Source organism: Neovison vison, chromosome 8, assembly GCF_020171115.1.
Source record: "Neovison vison isolate M4711 chromosome 8, ASM_NN_V1, whole genome shotgun sequence".
In the NCBI taxonomy this organism is placed as follows: Eukaryota; Metazoa; Chordata; class Mammalia; order Carnivora; family Mustelidae; genus Neogale; species Neogale vison.
The window spans coordinates 34,551,145-34,575,349 of NC_058098.1; the positions used below are offsets into that span (position 1 = coordinate 34,551,145).

General features: G+C 41.6%; 1 pseudogene; it reads left to right on the top strand.

Annotated features, from left to right (window-relative positions):
- Window positions 1-23,338, top strand: part of LOC122915395 — a 122,373-nt pseudogene extending 99,035 nt beyond the window's left edge.
- Window positions 23,339-24,205: the final 867 nt, after the last annotated feature.

Below are 24,205 nucleotides of genomic sequence, written 5' to 3' on the forward strand. Positions count from 1 at the left end.
CAGAGGGAGAGAATCTCAAGGAGACTCCCCACTGAACTCAGAGCCTGACTCCATGCTGAGTCACATGACCCATGAGATCATGACCTGAGCCAAAATCATAAATCAAACGCTTAACCAACTGAGCCACCAAGATGTCTCTTCCTTGAAGTCTTCTAATCAACTGGAAGTTTAGCCTGATATTTTGTTGCATAAACTCTTTTTCTTAGATCCCACCTTTTTCTTTGGGAACTGGAAGCAGAGGCCTTTTGAAAATCTTCAAAGCCCTGAATTTTTGGAATCAAATTTCTCTCATTTCTATTTGCAAATTGGCAGTTGTTTTCTGAACTCTTGTCTTTCCTGTAACATCTCTATCGAATCCAACCAATACTAATCATCTCTTGGGGTTCTATTTTCCAATCTCTACCCATGAAGCACAAGTCCATTAGGCTCATATGCTACATGGGTGAGCCAGACTAATGTCTCCAAAAGATGCGCACATACTAATTTCAGGAAACTGTGAATATGTTATTTTACATGGCAAAGGGAAATCAAGGTTGCAAATGGAAAAAAATTGTCAATCCTAGACCTTAAATGCAGGGAAATTATCCCGCATTCTCTAGTGGTCCCATTCTAATCACATGAGTTCTAAAGAAGGAAGAGAGAGGAAGAAGAGTTAGTCAGAGATTCAGGATGAGGCCTGTACCTACCCTTGTTGACTTTGGTGATGGAGGGAGGAGGTCACAAGTCAAGAAATGTAAGGGCCTGTAGATGCTGAGAACCACTCAGTTCTTAGACAGAAAAGAAAATACAAAACTCAATCCCACAACTAGAAACAACTGGATTCTGCCAACAACCCACCATGCAAGGAAGTGGTATTCCCCCTGGAGCCTCCAAAAAGAAATGCAGCCTGCTGCCATCTTCATTATAACCTGGTGAGATCTGTGTAGGACTTGTGATCTACAGAACTTTGAAATAATAAGCTTGAGTTATTTTAAACCTAAATTTGTGGGAATTTGTTACAACAGTAGTAGAAATCTAATAGATCCCCCAAGTTACCTCTGACAAATGTTTGAACAAATACTTTACTCCTATGTACATGCTTCACTATCTTTCCAGACTCTGATACATGTCACCTTATTGTCCACCACTTGACTGATAAGCCTTTACCAAATATTTCAAGTTTTGTTATGGTGGCACCCCATTTCCAGTATCAATTTCTACTTTAGTCAAAATAGGTTGTTATTCTGTAGTTACAGATTGACCAGGAATCCCAATGACTCCAATAAAGGTTTATTTCTTGTTCATGGAAAATCTGCTATAAGCCCAGGGCTCCATGCATCTCCCTTCCACGAGGTGATGCAGGGATCCAGCCTGCTTACATCTTAGGATTTTAAATCTAATATGTATGTTTCAGGGGATCACAGCCCAGGAAGAAAATATTAGAGGGGCTCCAATTAGAGGGGCTCCAATTTTCAATTTCTCAAATTAGAAACGATATTTGTAACTTTTGCTCATAATCTATTGGGCAAATTATTGCATAACTCCTGAATGAATGAAAAATGCAGTTTTATTATATAATCAGAAGGAGAAAACTCAATATTGGTGGTCCACTAGTGATATCATACTATTCTTTATTATTTAAAAAAAATTCAGGGATGCCTGGGGGGCTCAGTTTGTGGGGCATCTGACTTTGACTCAGATTATGATCTCCAGGTCCTAGGATTGAGCCCCACGTTGGGGTCCCTGCTCAGTACAGAATCTGCTTGAAATTCTCTCTCCCTCTACTATCCCGCTCATGCTCTCTCTCTCTCTCTCTCAAATACATAAATGAATCTTTAAAACAATAATTCAGATTGATCCAATGTAAAGCTCCATTTTATTTTTTTTTAAGATTTTATTTATGTATTTGAGAGAGAGAAAGAAAGAGCATGAGCAAGAGAGAGCACAAGCAGGGGGAGGGAGAGGGAGAAGCAGACTCCCCACTGAACAGGGAGTCCAATGTGGAACTCGATCCAAGGACCCTGAGATCATGACCTGATTCGAAGGCAGATGCTTAATCAACTGACCCGCCCAGGCAACCCTAGGGTTCCATTTTAAATTGGTTTTAATTTAAACCTGGTTTATAGAATATCTTCTTAAATTTTTTATTTGGAGACTTGGAGAAAGAGAAGAATCATGGTAAGCTTTTATTTCTGCTCCAACACTAGCACCCTGAAATGGAGGAAAAGGAATAATTAGTTTGGGGGTGGGGGATATTTCTTTCTCCTCCTTCTGGGTTCCAAATCCTTCATTTTACAGGGAAGATGGGGAAATAGGAGAAATGGAACACAGGCCTGGCTATCTTGGTGGTGGGATGTGGCATAGTCTTACTCAGGCTGGGTATGCTGCCGACAGTCTGCCCTGAGGGGATCTCCACTAGAGTGGTGTTGTGTTATTTGTGGGGGTGATATTCAGTATCCTTCTGTCTCTGGTCCAGAGACTCTTTGGACCAGAGTCTCTGGTTTCTTTGGAGAGCAGCACATCTCCTATGTCATTAGCCACTTCACACAGTTGGATGCTGCAATGCTTTAAAGCAGCTACATCCTTGGCTGCCTTTCTCTCCACACTTCTTCATGTAGAGCTCTGGGTATCCCTGAAGCTTCTCTGTGGGCCCTCTAAGAGTCTCAGAGATGGGATATGCTGAAGATTGCCTCATTTTCTTATCTCTGACCTACACCACAGTCCCTTACTACCTGACTCCCTTCCACGCACCCCAGGTTCTTGTTCCCAATATCTATCTCCATGTGAGAAGCAGGAAATATACTCAATGTCCATTTAGTCTCCCAAACTCCAGGACTACATCTCAAACTCTTCCACGAACTTCTTCTCTAAGCCCCACTTAACTGTAATAATTCAAAATGAGCCCATAGGCTTTATAGCTCAGCCACCCACCTAGATGCCCATTGAAATGCCTGTCCTTCCTTCTAATGGTCAAACCCAAATCTTCATTATGGTTTGTTCAGAGCATCTTCTTTTCCTCGGTTTGATGTGGGACAAGACCCCTCTTCATTCTCTCATGGGCAGGGAACAAAAACCCCAGCTCTCCTTACTCATTCAGCAGCTAAAGAGGCCAATGATTTCTTTTTTCTTTCTTTCCAACTTGTCTGGGAAAATAAAATGGATATAAACAGTCAATAAAAGGTATTACAGTGCTCTACATGCTATATAGTGTCATTCCTTTATAGTATGGCCAATAAAATATTATAGAGGAAGAAACATAGGAGGGAGAAAGGGATCATGAAAACAAGAAGTAGTCCAAAGCCTCCTGAGTTGGCATTAATTGATTTCTTACGGGTGCCAGGTACTGTGCTAAGCCCTTAGGATGGTTAATTTTATGTGTCCACTTGACTGAGCCATGGAACAGCCAGATATTGGGCCAAGCATTATTATTCCGGATGTTCCTGTGAGGGTGTTTCTGGATGAGATTAGCATTTGAATGGTTAATGTAGACTGAAGATAGCAGGTTGCTCTCCTATAATGGGTGCAACTCATCCAGTCACTTGAAGACCTGAATGGAAGAAAAAGGCTGGGTAAGAGGGAATTCCTCCTGCCGGATCCCTTGAGTTGGTTGTTTTTTGGCCTTCAGGCTCAAACCGAAACATCAGCTTGGGTCTCAAGCCTACTGGCTTTCTGACTGACACTCACCCCATCAGGCCTTGTGAGTCAGACTAACCCTACCTGTCAGCCCTCCTGGGGAACCAGGTTGCTGACCACAGATCATGGGACTTCTCCATCTCTATAACCATGTGAGTCAGTTTCATATAACAAATCTCTTCTCATATCTAGATCTATCTCCTTCTCTTTCTGTAATCTTCTGTTTTTCTGGGCAATTTTTTTTTCTTTCTTTCATGCTGAGAATGATGAGGACTTTACCCCCAATATGTTTGTTTTTTTTTTTTTTCATTTTATTTTATTTTTTTTCAGTGTTCCAAAATTCATTGTTTATGCACCACACCCATTGCTCCACACAATACATGCGTTCCTTAATACCGACCTCCAGGCCTACCCAACCACCCATTCTCCTCCCTTCTAAAACCCTCAGTTTGTTTCTCAGAGTCTCTCATGGTTCATCTCCCCCTCCAATTTCCTCCAAGTCACTTCTCCTCTCCTTCTCCCAATGTTCTCCATGTTATTCCTTATGCTCCACAAATAAAGGAAACCATGTGATAGTTGACTCTTTCTGCTTGACTTGTTTCACTCAGCATAATCTCGTCCAGTCCCGTCCACATTGATACAAAAGTTGGGTATTCATCCTTTCTGATAGAGGCATAATACTCCATTGTATGTATTGACCATATTTTCTTTTTAAATTTTTTTTATTAATATATAATGTATTATTAGCCCCAGGGGTACAAGTCTGTGAATCACCAGGTTTGCATACTTCATATCACATACCTTCCCTAATGTCATAACCAGACCACCCTCTCCCTAGCCCCTCGCCCCGGCAACCCTCAGTTTGTTTTGTGAGATTAAGAGTCTCTTATGGTTTGTCTCCCTCCCGAACCCATCTTGTTTCGTTTATTCTTTTCCTACCACCCAAGCCCCCACGTTGCCTCTCAACTTCCTCATATCAGGGAGAGCATGTAATAATTGTTTTTCTCTGATTGACTTATTTTGCTAAGCATAATACCATCTAGTTCCATCCATGTCGTTGCAAATGGCAAAATTTCATTGCTTTTGATGGCTGCATAGTATTCCATTTGTGTGTGTGTGTGTGTGTGTGTGTGTGTGTGTGTGTATGCCACATCTTCTTTATCCATTCATCTGTTGATGGACATCTAGGTTTTGTGCATAGTTTGGCTATTGTGGACTTTGCTGCTATAAACATTCAGGTGCACGTGCCCCTTCGGATAACTACATTTGTATCCTTAGGGTAAATACCCAGTAGTGAAATTGCTGGGTCATAGGGTAGTTCTAGTTTCAACTTTTTGAGGAACCTCCATGCTGTTTTCCAGAGTGGTTGCACCAGTTTGCATTCCCACCAACAGTGTAGGATGCTTCCCCTTTCTCTGCATCCTTGCCAGCATCTGTCATTTCCTGACTTGTTAATTTTAGCCATTCTGACTGGTGTGAGGTGGTATCTCATTGTGGTTTTGATTTGTATTTCCCTGATGCCGAGTGATGTGGAGCACTTTTTCATGTGTCTGTTGGCCATCTGGATGTCTTCTTTGCAGAAATGTCTATTCATGTCCTCTGCCCATTTCTTTTTTAAAGATTTTGTTTATTTATTTGACAGACAGAGATCACAAGTAGGCAAAGAGGCAGGCAGAGAGAGAGAGAGGGGAAAGCAGGCTGCCTGCTGAGCAGAAAGCCCCATGCAGGGCTTGATCCCAGGACCCCGGGATCATGACCTGAGCTGAAGGCAGAGGCTTTAACCCACTGAGCCACCCAGGCGCCCCTGCCCATTTCTTGATTGGATTATTTGTTCGTTGAGTATTGGGTTTGATAAGTTCTTTATAGATTTTGGATAATAGCCCTTTATCTGATATGTCATTTGCAAATATCTTCTCCTATTCTGTCAGTTGTCTTTTGGTTTTGTTAACTGTTTCCTTTGCTGTGCAAAAGCTTTTGATCTTGATGAAGTCTCAATAGCTCATTTTTGCCCTTGCTTCCCTTGCCTTTGGCGATATTCCTAGAAAGAAGTTGCTGCGACTGAGGTGGAAGAGGTTGCTGCCAGTGAACCATATCTTCTTTATCCATTTGTCTGTTGAAGGACATCTTGGTTCTTTCCACAGTTTGTCGAATGGCCATGGCTGCTATGAACATTGGGGGTGCACATGGACTTTATTTTCACTACATCTGTATCTTTGGGGCCAATACCCAGTAGTGAAATTGCAGCATCATAGGATAGCACTATTTTTAATTTCTTAAGGATTCTCCACACTGTTTTCCAAAGTGGCTGTACCAACTTGCATTCCCACCAACAGTGTAAGAGGGCTCCCCTTTCTCCACATCCTCTCCTACACTTGTTGTTTACTCTTTTGTTAATTTTGGCCATTCTAACTGGTGCAAGGTGGTATCCCAATGTGTTTTTTATTTGAATCTCCCTGACAGCTAATGATGATGAACAGTTTTTCATGCTTCTGTTAGCCATTCGTATGTTTTCGTTGGAAAAGTATCTGTTCATGTCTTCTGGCCATTTTTTGATGTGAATATTGGTTTTGTGTGTGTTGAGTTTGAGGAGCTCTTTATAGATCTTGGATATCAGCCCTTTGTCTGTAATGTCATTTGCGAATATCTTCTCCCACTCCGTGGGTTGCCTCTTTGTTTTGTTGACTGTTTCCTTTGCTGTGCAGAAAGAAGCTTTTGATATTGACAAAGTCCCAAAAGTTCATTTTCACTTTTGTTTCCTTTGCCTTTGGAGACATGTCTTGAAAGAAGTTGCTGTGGCTGATGTCAAAGAGGTTACTACCTATGTTCTCCTCTAAGATTTTGATAGATTCCTGCCTCACATTGAGGTCTTTTATCCATTTCGAGTTTATCTTTGTGTATGGTGTAAGAGAATGGTCGAGTTTCATTCTTCTATACATAGCTGTCCAATTTTTCCAACACCATTTATTGAAGAAACAGTCTTGTTTCCAGTGTATATTTTTTCCTGCTTTGTAGAAGATTATTTGACCATAGCGTTGAGGGTCCATATCTGGGCTCTCTACTCTTCCACTGGTCTATGTGTCTGTTTTGTGTCAGTACCATGCTGTCTTGGTAGTAAAGCTTGAAATCAGGGAATGTGATGCCCCCAGTTTTGTTTTCCTTTTTCAACATTTTCACCCTAAAACAATAAAATACTCATTCTTCTCAAGCCCACATGGAACTTTCTCCAGAACAGACCATATACTAAGTCACAAATCAGGGCTCAACTTACACCAAAAGATTGAGATTATTCCTTGCATATTCTCAGACCACAATGCTTTGAACCTCCAACTCAACCACATGAAAAAGTTTGGAAGGAATTCAAACACTTGGAAGCTAAAGACTACCTTGCTTAAGAATGTTTGGATCAACCTGGAAATCAAAGAACTTAAACAATTCATGGAAAACAATGAGAATGAGGACACTTTGGTCCAAAACCTATGGGATACGGCAGGTGGTCCTAAGGGAGACATACATAGCCATCCAATTATACCTCAAAAAGAGACCAGCTGTCTCTACACCTTAAAGAACTGGAGAATCAACAACATATTAAGCCAACCTCATGCACTTGCAAGAAGAGAAATAATCAAGATTAGAGCAGAGATCAATGAGATAGAAACTAGAGATACAGTAGAAACTAGAAGCTGGTTTTTTGAAAGAGTCAATAAGATCAATAAACAATTGGCCAAAATAACCCAAAAGAAAAGAGAGAGAACCCAAATTAATAAAATTATGAATGAAAAGGGAGAGATCACGACTAACACCAAAGAAATAGAAATAATCATCAGAAATTATTATCAATAGTTATATGTCAATAAGTTAAGCAGCCTAGATTAAATGGATACATTCCTGGAAACCTACAAACTTCCAAAACTGAATCAGGAAGAAATTGACAACCTGAATAGACCAATATCTAGTAATGAGTTTGAAGCAGTAATCAAAACCTCCCAAAAAACAGGAACCCAGGACCTGATGGATTCCCTGGAGAATTATACCAAGCTTTCAAAGAATAAATAATACCTATTCTCCTGAAGCCATTTCAAAAAATAGAAACAAAAGGAAAACTTCCAGACTCTTTTTATGAAGCCAGACCCTGATCCCGAAACCAGGCAAAGACCACACCAAAAAGGAGAATTTCAGATGAATATCCCTGATGAATATGGATGCCAAGATTCTCAACAAGATCCTAGCTAATAGGATCCAACAGTACATTAAAAAGATTATCCACTATGACCAGTTGGGATTTGTCCATGCGATGCAAGGGTGGTTCAACATTCGCAAATCAATCAATGTGATACAAAAAATCAATAAGAGAGAACCCCATGATCCTCTCAATTGATGCAGAAAAAGCATTTGACAAGATACATCATCCGTTCCTGATTAAAACAATTCAAAGTATAGGGATAGAGGGAACATTCCTCAACTTCATAAAATTTATCTATGAAAAACCTACAGCAAATATCATCCTCAATGGGGAAAAGCTGACAGCCTTCCCTTTGAGATCAGGAACACAACAAGGATGTCCACTCTCGTCACTGTTGTTCAACATAGTACTAGAAGTCCTAGCAACAGCAATTAGACAACAAAAAGAAATAAAGGCATTCAAATTGGCAAAGAAAAAGTCAAACTCTCTCTCTTCACAGATGACATGATACTTTATATGGAAAACCCAAAAGATTCCAACCCCAAACTACTAGAACTCATACAGCAATTCAGTAATATGGCAGGATACAAAATCGGTGTACAGAAATCAGTTGTTTAAAAAAAAAAAAAAAAGAAATCAGTTGTTTTCTTATACACTAACAATGGAAATATAGAAAGGAAAATTACAGAATTGATTCCATTTACTATAGCACCAAGAACCATAAGATACCTGGGAATAAACCTAACCAAAGAGGAGAATGCTCTGTACTCGAGGAACTACAGAACCTCATAAAAGAAATTTAAGAAGACACAAAAAGATGGAAGAGCATTCATGCTAATGGATCAGAAGAATACACATTGTTGAAATGTCTATACTGCCTAGAGCAATCTACACTTTCAATGCCATCCCGATCAAAATTCCACCAGCATTTTTCAAAGAGCTGGAACAAACAATCCCAAAATTTGTACAACATTTTATCTCCTGTAAACCTCAAACCAACCCAATGAGTAAGGTGGCTTCATTAGCCCCTTTTACAGATGAGCGAACTAAGATTCAGGTCACCCAGCTGAAGAGAGGTCCAGGTAAGCTTGATTCTGGCACCACCTGCCAGCAGCCTCTGGTTATATGAAAGAAGAAAGACCTAGAAGAATGTGAAAGGGCAGTTTGGAGGGGAAATGGTATTCTCTTGAGGGCCCCTCAGAGGGAGAAGTGGGGATAAATACTCTGGGTCAAGAAGTCTAGGAGACTGTCCTGCCTGAGGCCAGGCAAGTGTGAGAAGGGGAAATCTTCCATCAGTGGAAAAAAGAAACTGGTTTTCTGCAGGAGATTACAAATAATAATAATAAATTGAGCAATATTATATGTAGACAAAGTTTCTCTTGAAGAAAAAATCTCATTGAGGCATTCTCTGAACTACCTCCATAGAGCTCAGTATCATTCTGAGAATAGTAAGGAAACAATATTTTTCCCAATACCAACAAAATTATGGAGAGTACAACTGAATCTAATATAACACTCACTGTATGTTGACTATACTGGAATTAAAATTTTAAAAATGATAAGATTAACAGATATAATGCTTTCTAAACAGAATTTATGTATATACATTTTTTTAGAAAAATAACTGGAAGAGGATACATGTAAAAAATATTTATTCAACCTGGATAAAGAAGATGTGGTATATATATATACAGTGGAATACTATGCAGCCTTCTAAAGAAATGAAATCTTGCCATTTGTGATGTGGATGGAACTAGAGGGTATTACACTAAGCAAAATAAGTCAATCAGAGAAAGACAATTATCATATGATCTCCCTGATATAAGGAAGTCAAGAGGCAATGGTTTGGAGGGTAGGAAAGGAATAAATGAAATAAGATGGGATCAGGAAGGAGACAAACCATAAGATACTCTTAATCTCATGAAACAAACTGAGGGTTGTTGGGGGGAGGGGTGTAGGGAAAGGGTGGTGGGGTTATGACATTGGGGAAAGTGTGTGCTATGGTGAGTGCTATGAAGTGTGTAAACCTGGTGATTCACAGACCTGTACCCCTGGGGCTAGTAATACACTATATATGTTAATAAAAAAAAAATAAAATAAAATAAAAGTAAAAAAATATTTATTCAACCAATAAATATTATTTATTTAGTCTTGTTCTGGCACTCAGAGACAAATCCCCTGTCTACGTGGACTTTATGTTCAATTGAGACGATAAGTAGTACTACTAGGGGTAATAGTAGTCATAATAGTAATTATATAACAGGACTATGAACAAAATGTGAGGCAGGTAAGAGCATAAAGGAATCTCTAAGAAGGGATAGTGGTTATCTCAGGATGGTAGGATTACAGATGACTTGTGTTGTTTTCCTTTGTATTTTTCTCTATTTTCCAAATTACTTATAGTAATCATGCATTCCTTCTGTAAGTAGGAAAAAAATAAAAGTAGGGATGCTTGGATGGCTCAGTCTGTTAAGCATCTGCCTTCTGCTCAGGTCAGGATCCCGGAGTCCTGGGATCGAGCCCTGCCATCAGGTTCCTCGTTCAGCGGGGAGCCTGCTTCTTCCTCTTCTTGCTGCTCCCCCAGCTTTTACTCTCTCTTTCTGATAAATAAATCAGTAAAATCTTTAAAAAAAAAAAAAGGAAAAAATGAAAGTGATTTGGAGATGTGATCTATTAAAAAAGATATACAGAGAAACAGGAATGAGAAAAGCTAGCCTGATGGTCATTACCTAAATTTACCAAAAGGGCACCTGGAAAAGTCCATTGCACTAGTGAGTCCCTTGTCTGTACCTACTTGAATCTACTTAACTAATTTCTGCTTCTATTTATTCTAATTTTTCTAAATGTAGCCCAAAGGCTGAATCAACTCAGCCTTAATGTTCATAATCAGTTGGTTCTGGCTCACTGAAAAAGTGTTGTTGTGCTCTCATGGAAATGACATTGAAGTAGGTAAAAGAAAAATGTGCCCAAAGCTGTTCAGGCCATTCAATAGATGAGACTAGAGTCACGCTTCCTTTAAAAAACTGGAGTGTAGTATTGAAAACAGCAAGGAGCAATAGGCAATTAGATGTGATCTATCCCGCATATCACCCCCAAGCTTCTAGATCTGCATTCTGGGAGAGAGTGGACCACCTTAAGAAGACATGTGCTGTGAGGAACACTGGGTGTTATGCTTAACTAATGAATCGTTGAATACTACATCAAAAACTAATTACGTACTACACAGCAGCTAACTGAATATAATAAAAAAAAAAAGCAGAAAAGCTACTAACATTTCAAAAAGAATTCAAACAAAACAAATAACCTTTCCCACATGCTATAAGCCATTTCAAAAAAATGATTTGCCTTGGGATTTTCAGTAATCTATATGGTGATTCTCTGAACTATTTTTCATCCTCTTTTTTAGAAAAATGAATTTATTTATTTTGATAGCAGGTCAGAGTTAATCTAAGTTGTAATCAGTAGTTTACCTCTTGAAATATATTTTGCAGTTAGATACTAGATGTTTTCATTTGCACAATTTCTGAAAGTGACTTCTGTTAATATTTCTGTAGTCTCTGTATCAAAAGTTTCCCATATATTTCATCTTATTTCTGATGATAAATTCAAATGTCAAAATATAAGTGTAGAAATGCCTCTTTTCATCACCATAAATTTGAAGTATTTCCTTATTTATTCTGAAGGTGTATTGTTTATTATTTTCTTTTTTACATCTATCTGCTTTTCTAGCTACTATATGGTATATTTTAATTTATATTTCATATTTATATTTAAACTATATATACTGTTTTCTTCTTAAGCTTAATTTTATATTTATATTTGACCTCTTTTTACTATTTACTATGTTGGCAACAAAGACATCTAGGAAATGTTTTAATGGACCTTTCCAATCAAATGTTTTAAATCGTATACTTTCTTTCTCCTAAAAAACAAGATCAATCAAGGTATCTACTTGTTTATATGAATCACAATGTAATTTTCAGCTTCATTCAGAAAAGCACAAGATTTTCACTTATCTCACAGATAGGCCAGGTGCTTGAACACTGTGAAAATTTAAAGCCTTGTGAATGTCAAATAGAACCTCACGATTACAGTATAGAATTCAATTTGCATAAGAAGGTAACTTAGTACCCCAACCTCCGGGTACCAGGTGGTGGGTATTATAGAGGGCACAGCTTGCATGGAGCACTGGGTGTGGTGAAAAAATAATGAATACTGTTTTTCTGAAAATAAATAAATTGGGAAAAAAAAAAAAAGAAGGTAACTTAGTTTTTCCTTTACTTCCTTTCTCCCTCTAGACAGAATAATGCAGTCCCCCCACCCCAAAGATACCCCACTCTTTGTCCTCAGCACTTACGAATATGTTTCCTTGCACGGCAAAAGGGAGTTTGCAGATGTGATTAAATTAAGGATTTTGAGCTATGGAGATTATTCTAGATTATTTAAGTGGGCCCAATGTAATCACAAATTTCCTTAAAAGTGGAAGAGGGAGAAAGGAAAGGAAGTCATAGCGATGCCTTGTGTTACATGCTTGAGCCTCTCCTAGGCTCTGAGGATGGAGGAAGGGGACCGTGAGCCCAAGAACGCGGGCTGCCTCTGGGAAATGCTTTATAAAGATACTATAATGACCTCGGGGTTACTGGCAGACACAATTTTTCTCAAGTGTGCATGCTCTAGAGTTGGGGCTGTGCATGTCGCCCCCAGGTTATGCTTGTGAGTCTGTGCTAAACTGCAAAGGGGATTGGTCTAAGGAGAGAGGCCGGTCTCTGAGTAAAGAATGGGTGGTCCCTGGCAATTGCCCACCTGTCATCCTCCTTTCTCTCCTCCTACTCAGGTCTACCTGTCTTCCTCTAATGGAAGTATTGCTGTTCTTTTCCTGTTTGAAAAGGTCCTAGTAAAGAAAATGCTACATCCCTTTCCTGTTGCAGATAGCCCTAACATAAAAGAAAATGAGAAAAAGAAACATGACTCCATAACCTCTCATAAATATGTAACTAAGGGCTGCCAACATCCAATGAAGATCAAACAGGGATATAGGAAAGTGCTGAAAAGATCCCCCTAGCAGTAGATCTAAGACAATAGAGGACAGCTTTCCAAAGCAGATGGCCCACACTGGGAGGCTATTTTTTTTTAATTGAGATATAATTTCCATGTGATTTTGTTTCGAGCACTGGGAAGGAGGATGATCAGCTCACAGTGAGAGCTTCCCTGGGCCACGTCAGTTACCAGAGAGTTGGGGTTGATGAAGATTCACACGGACACAGCACATTTGTAGGAAGCAGTGTCTTAGAGCAGGAGAGGGGAGGAGAGAGTTGCTGCCTTGGGGAGCAGTCCAGGAACTGCCTTTTGTGGGCTGGAAAGGGAAAAATGTAAACCTCTTTCGCAATGACATCTGAGAAGATATGAGACCAAAAAGGAGATCAAATAAGAGGAAAAAAAATAATAAAAGAGAACAATAACAGAAGATGGGATTAAGAAACAGCAAGCAGAAAAGATATAAAAGAGCCAAGAATCAAAAAGGATAAGAAATGATAAATGGAAGACCAAACAAGGCAATCGAATGTATACATAACTCATCTCTAAAACAGAGAACAGGAATTATAAAACATAAAATATTTAAAGATATAATTGAAGAAGATGTTGCAGACATAATAACTTTAAATCTAAAACTTGAAAAGATACGCTCTTTCTTGTCATTAAATATAACCAATGGTGGAAGAATATTCTGGTAAGACCATTTTATTTCAAAGATAAAGATTCCCTTGGGAATGTGGGTACAAATATAAACCAGCTGTAAGGGGGTACACATCAGGCTGGCCTCACACTTCCTCACCAAAACATTAGATGCTAGGAGCAAAGCTTACAAAGTTTCAAGGAAAGAAAAGACAAACCAGGAATTTTATACAAAGCCAAACAATCATTTAAGTATACAGTGAACAGACAGATGTCTTGGCATGCAATCATGAGGGAATATGGATCCCAAAATCCCTTTAAGAAGAAATTCTCCGAGGCCAAATGTCAGCAAACCAACTTGTAAAATGAAAAAATAGAGCAATAGACTACCAGTGAATCCATTTACTCATAATGCTAAGACTAAATCAAATGCCAACTGAACCCTGAAAATGTGGGAATAATGTAAGTAACATTTGGGAAAGGAAGGAGGAGAGAATGTGGCAAGGGGTATAAATATACCATTAACCTTTACAACCAGATGTCAACGATACTATCAGATACCAAATAAAGCGATCAAGAGAGGCAAAGAGATATCTGAAGCTATAAACATAAACATAAAAAATGTAAACAATGAAAATTTTGGATGGTAAAGAGGAGGAAGAGGAGTGGGAAGGAAGTGGAAACTTGTAACTTCTGTCATTGCTCATATCAGAGAGTAGTAATTAATCCTACAGGTACAATAAATTTGGGCCCATCCATACGAGGAAATGATATGAAGCTATTAGGAAGATTAAGGTTGCTTTTCATGTGTAGATACTATTTCTAAAGTACATTAAGTTTAAAAAGCAGACTAGTGTGTGAATAACGGAAAGAACATGTGTTGTACATTGGCATGATAAAGACTCACAAAAAGAAAAAAATAAGTCACAGGAATAGAATGAGTTCCTCTCTGTACTTGACGGCTTGGGGGTGGAAAGCAGTCCTTGCTTTTCCCTGCATATCCTTTTTATGCCTTTTGAATTTTGAATCTTGTGGAAGTACCGCCTCTTTTAAAATATATACAATTATTTCTTTGGCAAGAAAAAAAAATTAGATCGAATCCTGATTTTGCCCTCCAGAGTCTGGCACTTCTTTCAGGTGAAACAGACAAACGGAGAACTCTAAAACAATGAGGCAAGTGCTAGGAAATAGAAATATACAAGGTGCTTTGGGGAAACATAAGAGGCTTAATTTCTCCTGGAGGCTTTAGTCTTTAGTCCTGAGTCTTGAATGGAAAGAGAAATGATTTAAGAGATATTTTTAAAAACGGAGTCAATCAATAGTACTTACTGACTGCTCCAGGTGTAATGTGAGGCTGCGGAAGAAGCCAAAAATGACTCACTGGTTCTGGTTTCAGCCCCTCGCTGGATTGCAGGGCCCTTCGTTTTTAGTTCAGAAAAACATGTTACTACCTCACTGTGTTCCAAGCACCAGGTTGAGCCCTGGGGATTAGAAGTTAAATAGGAAATGGTCCTTGCCCTTAAGGAATTCAGTGTTGGATAATGCAGGGTGATGGAGGGCAGTGATGGCCTCAATTATTCACCTCGTCCCTTTGCCACAACTTTCTACTATGCGCAGGTTACCCTGCCCTGTCCCTAAACCCTGCATCCAAACCAGTGACTTGCTGAGGGGGGCGGAGGGGGCACTGAGATTTTAGCAGCCATGACGTGAGCACAAGGTGAAACGGGCCGCTGCACTGGCACGGCTTTCTCTGATACCCTGTCATTGTCCTGAAGTTCAGACAGAATAAAGCCCTACGTGAACCAGCCAAGAAGGATACCCTCATTTCTGGTTGCACTGACAGCATTTTGAAATAGGATTGGGACAGGAGGAGGCACAAATATCACACAGATCTTTTGCTGTTAATTATGCTTGAATTGGCAGAATATTATATATGTAAGGGGTGTCTCTCTGCTGCACGTGCCCTATAGGGTCTGGCCTATGCCCTGACCTTTTGCAAATTAGAAAAATGTATCCCTTCTCTGAGGGTAGAGACAGCCCAGTGCCAGGGAGAAGGCTTGAAAAAGGGTGTACCTCAGTCTCACACTTGCCCTCCTGCCCTTGCGTCCTTGTGCAGTGGACAACCAACCCTACTGCATTAGCCCTGCCTAAATCTTAAGTAGGACTTTCTTTAGTATCAGGAGCTTATGTGGGTGCCAGAAACGCAGTCTTCTCATTAATTCAGTGCTAGCACATTTGTCAGCTCATTTTACAAAGTTCAGAAAGGGAAAGTTCTTTGAGGAAACGTTTGTAAAATACAAGGAGAAAAAAAAAATTGCCCAAGAGGTGTGTCTACATGTTCTGAAATGGAAGTTGGGGTCTGAACATGCCTCGAGCTGGGCAGTCAACCCGAGCAAGCCACACAGTCTCTCTGAGACTTAAAATGTTCCTCAGTTCGTTGGAGTGATTGGATCACATGATCCTCTAAGTCATTTCTAGGTGGGACTCAGAAGAATCCATTATTTTTATCTTAACCAGCACGAATCACATTGGCAAATATGATTGAAAAAGAAAAGTCAAAGAAATTCATGTTTGTGTGTGTGGATAAAAATTTGGGGCTTCCTGAGACATGGAGGAACAATAAATTTAACTGAACTGTACTTTTATTGTGATTCCAACCACACGGAGTTGGTGAAGGAAAGAAAAGAACATTGAGTCTTGCTGAATGTGCAGTTGATATTTATATTGTAAATTAATGTATTTTTCTAATCTTGTTGCAGCCTAACAGAGATGGTAGGAACAAATCATTGTATTTACAAAACTGATCTGTTCACATTAAAAGAGTGGAGAGAAATATAAAACCATGCAATTAGGCCAGCAGCTTAGCAGCCTCATTAAGTCATGTGTATATTTTCCATATGCTCTCATTTCATTTTATGTAATCTTGCCATAAACATCAGGTAAGTAGGAACAGTGTTCTCATTTGTAAATCATATCTTGTGGGTTAAATGCTGACATCCATGTGTGAGGCTTTCTAATTTACATCTAACCGCACATATTCATCATACTTAAAAAGTGATTATAGATGTTTTGGTATTACAAAAATTAATTTGCCTTTTGAATTAGTTGAGGAAAAAAATCCCTTAATTTTTTTATCCAGTAATATGACATAATTTTACTGTGCTTTTTGCATAAAACTCTTAGGAATTTACCATGGCAAAGAATCACCTTTATTTTCACAGAATAATCCATTCAGAGTGGTTTTGGGTATTTAATATACTTAATATACTGTACTGTATTAGTAATAGGGAATACAAAGAAATTGTATGGAAATATGGGATCAATTTTCAAGGGCTGGAGAGCAATTTTAAAACCCACAAAATTTTACCATCACAATAGAACAGATTAACACATTTTGATATATTCATACTGTGATAAAATTCACGACAATAAAAACGTACAAACACTAGATACGAATGGCAGCCTGGAGGAATCTCACACACATAGTAATGAATGAAAGTAACCCCACACCAAGGAGTGCATTCTACCTGATTACATTTATATGAAGTTCAAACACAGGGAAAACAATTCTATGGTGTTAGAATACTGATTACTTGTGGTGGTGGTGGTGGTAGTGTGTGTGTAGGGAGGGTACTACCTGGGAAGGAGCACGAGGGAACTTTCTGGAATGCTGAAAATATTTTGAACCAGGTGGTGATGACATAAGATTTTCTGGAAGTGGAAATTCCTTAGCTCTCACTTAGGATTTTCGTGTTTTATTGCACAGATGCTATTACCTTCATAATAGCAACCACCATAATCATCACCATCACACAGCACTTTGAACTTCTGCAGTAGTCATAGTCCAAACCTGGCTCACACGTAGAAAATTCCATTCTTAAGCTAACTTGTTTGGAATGGAGTTAAACTCTCCTCTTTATTTTGCTTTTCTTTCTATTCTCTCTCTAGGCTCCAGTCAACAGTTGATTTGACAGAAAGTTTAGGGAGGCTTTTGAGACTGTCACTATCTTCTACACAAACCCCATCCTTGGATGATTTTCTTCATTATCATTCTTTTTGGTTCTCAGTGCCTCTAACAAATTGTTTCTTCCTTCAGCACACGGTGGAACAAGACACAGGTTAGGGAGGAGACACCCTGGGGCCAAACCAGCCCACGTCAAGGCTGGTCCTTGTGCTGCCCACTTGTCAAAGCTGTATGTCCCTAGTTAAGGCGAACTGGACCAACGGGCCAGTGGTGATCTTTTCATTTACAAAGAAGAGCATGTAAAAAGCTAGGTGGAAACAGTGATGAATGTATCACTTTAAATCAGGACAAGAGATGAGCTGCCTTTTCTCTAACAAGAATACAATGTGATCTTTTGAGAACATAGTTGTGGCTATCAACCTGAAGGTGCTGATTGTCTCCTGTCCTCTTTTCCTGTAAAGTTGCAGTACCAAGTAAGACTTTATAAAAATGTAAGGACCTCGTTGCACAGACAGTTTGCTTTGGCCTTTCTTGTGGTGAATGTTAATTTCCATAATAAGACGTTGGCCTGCAACTGGTTAGTAAAACCTGCAGGTGAGTACAAAGAAGTGTTCAGGCACTCACATTCTAAAAAAAGTTCCCATAATTAGGTCTAGATATCCTCCTCATGGCAGAAAAAACTGTCTTACCCCCTTCCCTACCAACCTTTCAAGCTGGTTTGGATGGGCTATTTTCTCTCTAGTACTTCCATTGGGCATTGTGCAAGGCTGCTGGGCTTAGCTTTCTTGTACGTGGCCCACACCAGTACTAGGCTCCTGCCTGGCCATGAGGCCCAGCAGTAAGATGCACTGGGCTAGGCCACCATGGAGAGCATTGTGGGCTTGGAATAAAAGGAGAAGTGCTGGGAGGATGGGAGTCCGAAAGGAGCCCTGAAGGGCCTTACTTGTGTCTTTCATGGCAGAGAACAGGCAAAAGGACACCTGCCACAAAATTGCTGGTATTTTACAATTTTTTTTTAAATTTTTAATTTTTTTTAAGGATTTTATTTATTTGTCAGAGAGAGAGAGAGAGAAAGCAAGCCCAGGCAGACAGAGTGGCAGGCAGGGGCAGAGGGAGAAGCAGGCTCCCCGCTGGACAAGGAGCCCAATGCGGGACTCGATCCTAGGACACAGGGATTATGACCCAAGCCGAAGGCAGCCGCTCAGCCAACTGAGCCACCCAGGTGTCCCTGTTGCTGGTGTTTTAGGTAGAGAAGCAGCCACAGTGACGACCACAACGGCCACAAGTCAAAAGCAGATACATTCATTCATTTCCTCCTTCTTCCTTCCTACCCAACATCCTGGACCAGCTAGGCCTTGAAGGGCCGGTGGCATGAAGGGGTTTAAGGGCCAGATCCTGCATCACCAGCCTCCTACTCCAAGGAGCAATGGATCCAGCGGGGGCCAGCAAGGGGACGGAGAGAAGATGGGATTTCAATTGAGTCTAATGTTGAAGAATGTAACATAGTCAGGGTTTTTTGTTTTGTTTTGTTTTGTTTTAAAGATTATTTATTTATTTATTTATTTGACAGACAGAGATCACAAGCAGGCAGAGAGGCAGGCAGAGAGAGAAGAAGGGAAGCAGGCTCCCCGCGGAGCAGAGAACCTGATGCAGGGCTCGATCCCAGGACCCCGGGATCATGACCCAAGCTGAAGGCAGAGGCTTTAACCCACTGAGCCACCCAGGTGCCCCCATAGTCGGGGTTTTAATGCTGAAGATGATAAACTCAGGTCAAGCAGAACCACTTCTGTCCTTTTACTGGGCTCCCTTTTTGAACTCGTCTGTCTACAGGTAATCTCAAGGTGAGCTCTCTAAACCACTGATAAGATCACGTTCTGACCCTACTCAACATCTTCCCACGGGTTCATACCGTACTTGGCCTGAAGTCCAAAGTCCTTTCTGTAGCCTCACGTGTCTTGGGCCCCTGCTGCCTCTGTGACCCCAATTCCACTCATTCTCTGCCTTGCTCTGCCAGCCCGGCCTCCTTTCTCTTTCTTGGTGCCAATCGCATTCTTATCTCAGGGCTTTTGCTCTTCCCTCTGCTGAAAACACTGTTCCCCAGATATTCAGATCTCTCTCTTCATTTAGGTCTCCACTCAATGCTGTATCCTCAGAGAGGCCATCTCTGACCACTATCTAAAATAGCGGGACCTCCTATCTGCCTCATGAAGCTTTTGCTTTTCCTTTCCTCCCTGGCTCCCAATACCACTTGCTGTCATATCTTTTCAATATAGTATGCTTCTTATTGTTTGTCTCCTCTGATACTATCTAAGCTCCATAGGGGAAATGATTTTGTCTCTTCTGTTGACTTTGGTATCTTGGGCAAAGCATAGTGCCTGGCACATTTAAAAGGTTTCAGAAACGGGGGCGCCTGGTTTCCCTGGTCAGTTAAGCGACCAACTCTTCATTTTGGCTCGGGTCATGATCTCATAGTTGTGAAATGAAGCCCTGTGTTGGGCTCTGTGCTAGGCAGGGTGTCTGCTTGAGATCTCTCTCTCTCTCTCTGTCTCCCTCTCCCTCAGCCCCTCTCCACTCCCCAAGTGTGTGCACTCTCTCTCTCTAAAAATAAATAAATAAATCTTTAAAAAAAAGTCTCAAAAATGTTTTTTTGGGTGAATGGCTATCTAAGATGGCATTAAAGGGGAAAGGGGAGGGAAAGGGAAACGGAGCTTCAAAAGAAATGAATTAAACTTAGTACTTTGAAAAACATTTTAAACAGTTAATATTTATACCCCACTGAGCTAAGATTCCTTAATAAGTGCACTATTAGGTTGATAGTCTAACAATAAATGATTGCTATGGTTGGGCTTACCAATATGTAAAAGTTAAGGATAGGCTTAATCTATAAAACCTTGAGTGAATTCTAGGGGAAAAGCCTGATTTTATAGAAGTCGGTGTATGTGGTAGATTGGAAAAGCAAACAAACCCTATTTCAAAGTGAAGTTTATTATTTCTTTCCATGCTTTACATCTGGACTTGGCCACGCGGCTTTCTTTAGTCAATAGAACATCGGCAAAAGGAAATACGAAATGCTATTTTATTTTATTTTATTTTTTCAAAGATTTTATTTAATTATTTGACAGCTAGAGATCACAAGTAGAGAGGCAGGCAGAGAGAAAGAGAGGAGGAAGCAGGCTCCCTGCTGAGGAGAGAGTCTGATGTGTGCGGCTCCATCCCAGGACCCTGGAATCCTGACCCAAGACAAAGGCAGAGGCTTTAATGCACTGAGCCACCCAGGCGCCCCTGAAATGCTATTTTTTTTTTAAAGATTTTATTTATTTATTTGTCAGAGATAGAGGGAGAGAGCGAGCACAGGCAGACAGAGAGGCAGGCAGAGGCAGAGGGAGAAGCAGGCTCCCTGCCGAGCAAGGAGCCCGATGTGGGACTCGATCCCAGGACGCTGGGATCATGACCTGAGCCGAAGGCAGCTGCTTAACCAACTGAGCCACCCAGGCGTCCCTGAAATGCTATTTTAAATTGGAGCTTGCCCTCCCTTGCTGCTGAAAACTAGAAGCTCCCTATATGAAGAAGTGATATAGAGAGAACATCCTTTCATCTCAGCCATCAGATGAGGCTCCAGGCTTTCCACATATGCATGAGTGGACCCAGCAGAAAAAGGCAGAACTGCTTTGCTGATTCCAGCCCAAATAGCTGATTCACAGAATTTTGAGTGAATAAATACTTGTTTTAAGCTACTACATTTTGGTGGGGCTTTATACAGGGGAGACTAACTGATAAAGTAGGTTTAGAGGTACTATATACTAAATTAAATTCCACTGTGGACATGGTTGACCCACAAAGATGAAGCTGCTGGCTCATCGTCTATGGGTGATACCTGGGGAATACAGGAACATAATCACAGGATGTCCTGGAGTACTGGGTTTGAAACTATCTACGTTATTTACTGGCTGTGTGACCTGGGTGAAATTGCTTTGTCTTTCTAAACCTCAGTTTTCATAAATATAAATAGAGAACAGGCCTAAAATACTGCCCTAACCTTTTGCTACTCGGAGTCTGATCTTAAACTAGCAACACTAGTATGTCCCGGGAGCTAGTTAGAAATGCAAAATCTCAGGTCCCATCCCAGGACTGCTAAATCAAAATCTGCCCTTTTTTTTTTTTTCAATTTATTTATTTTCAGAAAAACATTATTCATTATTTTTTCACCACACCCAGTGCTCCATGCAAGCTGTGCCCTCTATAATACCCACCACCTGGTACCCCAACCTCCCACCCCCCCGCCACTTCAAACCCCTCAGATTGTTCTTCAGAGTCCATAGTCTCTCATGGTTCACCTCCCCTTCCAATTTACCCAAATTCCCTACTCCTCTCTAACGCCCCTTGTCCTCCATGCTATTTGTTATGCTCCACAAATAAGTGAAACCATATGATAATTGACTCTCTCTGCTTGACTTATTTCACTCAGCATAATCTCTTCCAGTCCCGTCCATGTTGCTACAAAAGTTGGGTATTCATCCTTTCTGATGGAGGCATAATACTCCATAGTGTATATGGACCACATCTTCCTTATCCATTCATCCGTTGAAGGGCATCTTGGTTCTTTCCACAGTTTGGCGACTGTGGCCATTGCTGCTATAAACATTGGGGTACAGATGGCCCTTCTTTTCATGACATCTGTGTCTTTGGGGTAAATACCCAGGAGTGCAATTGCAGGGTCACAGGGAAGCTCTATTTTTAATTTCTTGAGGAATCTCCACACTGTTCTCCAAAGAGGCTGCACCAACTTGCATTCCCACCAACCGTGTAAGAGGGTTCCCCTTTCTCCACATCCTCTCCAACACATGTTGTTTCCTGTTTTGTTAATTTTGGCCATTCTAACTGGTGTAAGGTGATATCTCAATGTGGTTTTAATTTGAATCTCCCTGAGGGCTAATGATGATGAGCATTTTTTCATGTGTCTGATAGCCATTTGTATGTCTTGATTGGAGAAGTGTCTGTTCATATCTTCTGCCCATTTTTTGATGTGTTTATCTGTTTCGTGTGGGTTGAGTTTGAGGAGTTCATTATAGATCCTGGATATCAACCTTTTGTCTGTACTGTCATTTGCAAATATCTTCTCCCATTCCGTGGGTTGCCTCTTTGTTTTTTTGACTGTTTCCTTTGCTGTGCAGAAGCTTTTGATTCTTTCAAGATACGTCTCCAAAGGCAAAGGAAACAAAAGCGAAAATAAACTTCTGGGACTTCATCAAAATCTGCCCTTTAAAAAGATCCCCCTGAGGATTTGTGCGCACATCACAGTCTGAGAAGGGCTGCTGGATTCCGCTGACGTTACTCAACATCACCACATCTCGAAGACCCCTGAGCAGTGAAGAGCCACCCAGCTTTTCCCTGGGATCTGTCTTTCCTTCTTTTCCGATCTGGCTGGGAAACTTGGTTTAGGCTATTTTTCTTGGCTTCTGCACAGACAGGTTCAGCTAACTTAGGAGCCTGTTTAAGGGCTAGCTAAAATTGCAGCTTAGCAATTCAGCTGGGGAGTTGTCAGTTGGCGCTCAGCCCCCTCCCACTTAAGGATGCCCAGCTGGTAAACTTTTGATCCCCCACCCCCCAAACCCCAACCCCAATCTCCTTTTAGAAGGAGACTCCTGGCCCCCTGGAAAGGGCCAGGACGTGCCAGAGGAACGAGACTTTGGTATCTACAACTGCTTCTGCCCATCAAGAGCTCGGACATCCCCCCTCCAATCCCCACACTGCACAAGCGGCCACGCTCACTCTTTCCTCCTGGCCGGCCGGACCTGCTTAGGCGGCTGAGCATGCCCAGTTTAGCAGCGAGCGTGGCCCCAGTCCCCAATGCGCAGGTGCCACGTCTCCGGGTTTTGGTGGCCGCCAGCCGGGAGGAGGAGGCGGAGTAGCCTGGGGGAGGAGGAAGCCCTCCCGGGAGTTCTGGAGCCGCGCGCTGAGGGTCCACACAAAGAGTGATGCTAGAGTCCGCACCGTTAGGGTCTGAGTGCGAGAGCGACTTGGATTCACTGGGGGCCGCTGTAGGGTAGGGGCGAGGCAGGAACTGGCTGGAGCAGCGCCCCAGCGTTACAGGGACGAAAGTCTGGGAGGTTTGCGTCTCTGAGGTTGCACTTTGGGGGAGGACTTTTTGGAACCACTTAATCTCTCTGTGGCTCAGTTTAAGCCTCAGGAAAAAAAAAGATAATAGTAGGACTAGCTTTGGAAGATTGTTTTAAGGATTACATGAATAAAAAAGCGTTTAGAATAGTGCCCGAAGCACTGTAAGCGCTTTATGTGTTTATAAAACAAACTGTAATCAAATAAACACCTCCCCCACCTTCGCCAGTCGCTTTGGGGTGCCAGTTCTCTCCAGTCCTGGACCCCTCCGCTGCCCCCTGCCCCAGGGCCCGCGGCTGGCTGCTGGTCTCCCAGCAGAGCAGGTTGCCACTCCCCCCTACCCCCAAGCTTTTGCGCCCCGCGCCACCCTGCACGCACCAGGACCCAGGACCCCAGACCCTGGACACGTGCTGCGGCGCTAGGGCTGCGGTGGGCGGCCGGGGAGACCCCCGAGGAGCGCGCAGCAAGGCGGCTTCCACGGACGCCCCACCCACCGCCTCCCGGTGCGGCGCGCGACCCTCTAGGGCCGCCCGCCCCCTGCCGCGAGGCTGCGCCCCTGGCCCGCCCGGCGCCCCCTCCCCGCCCGCCGGCTCGCGGCAGCCGGGCGGCCGGCCCTGCCCCTGCCCACCCCCAGCCCAGCCCGGGCGCGCCGCACTGGGCAT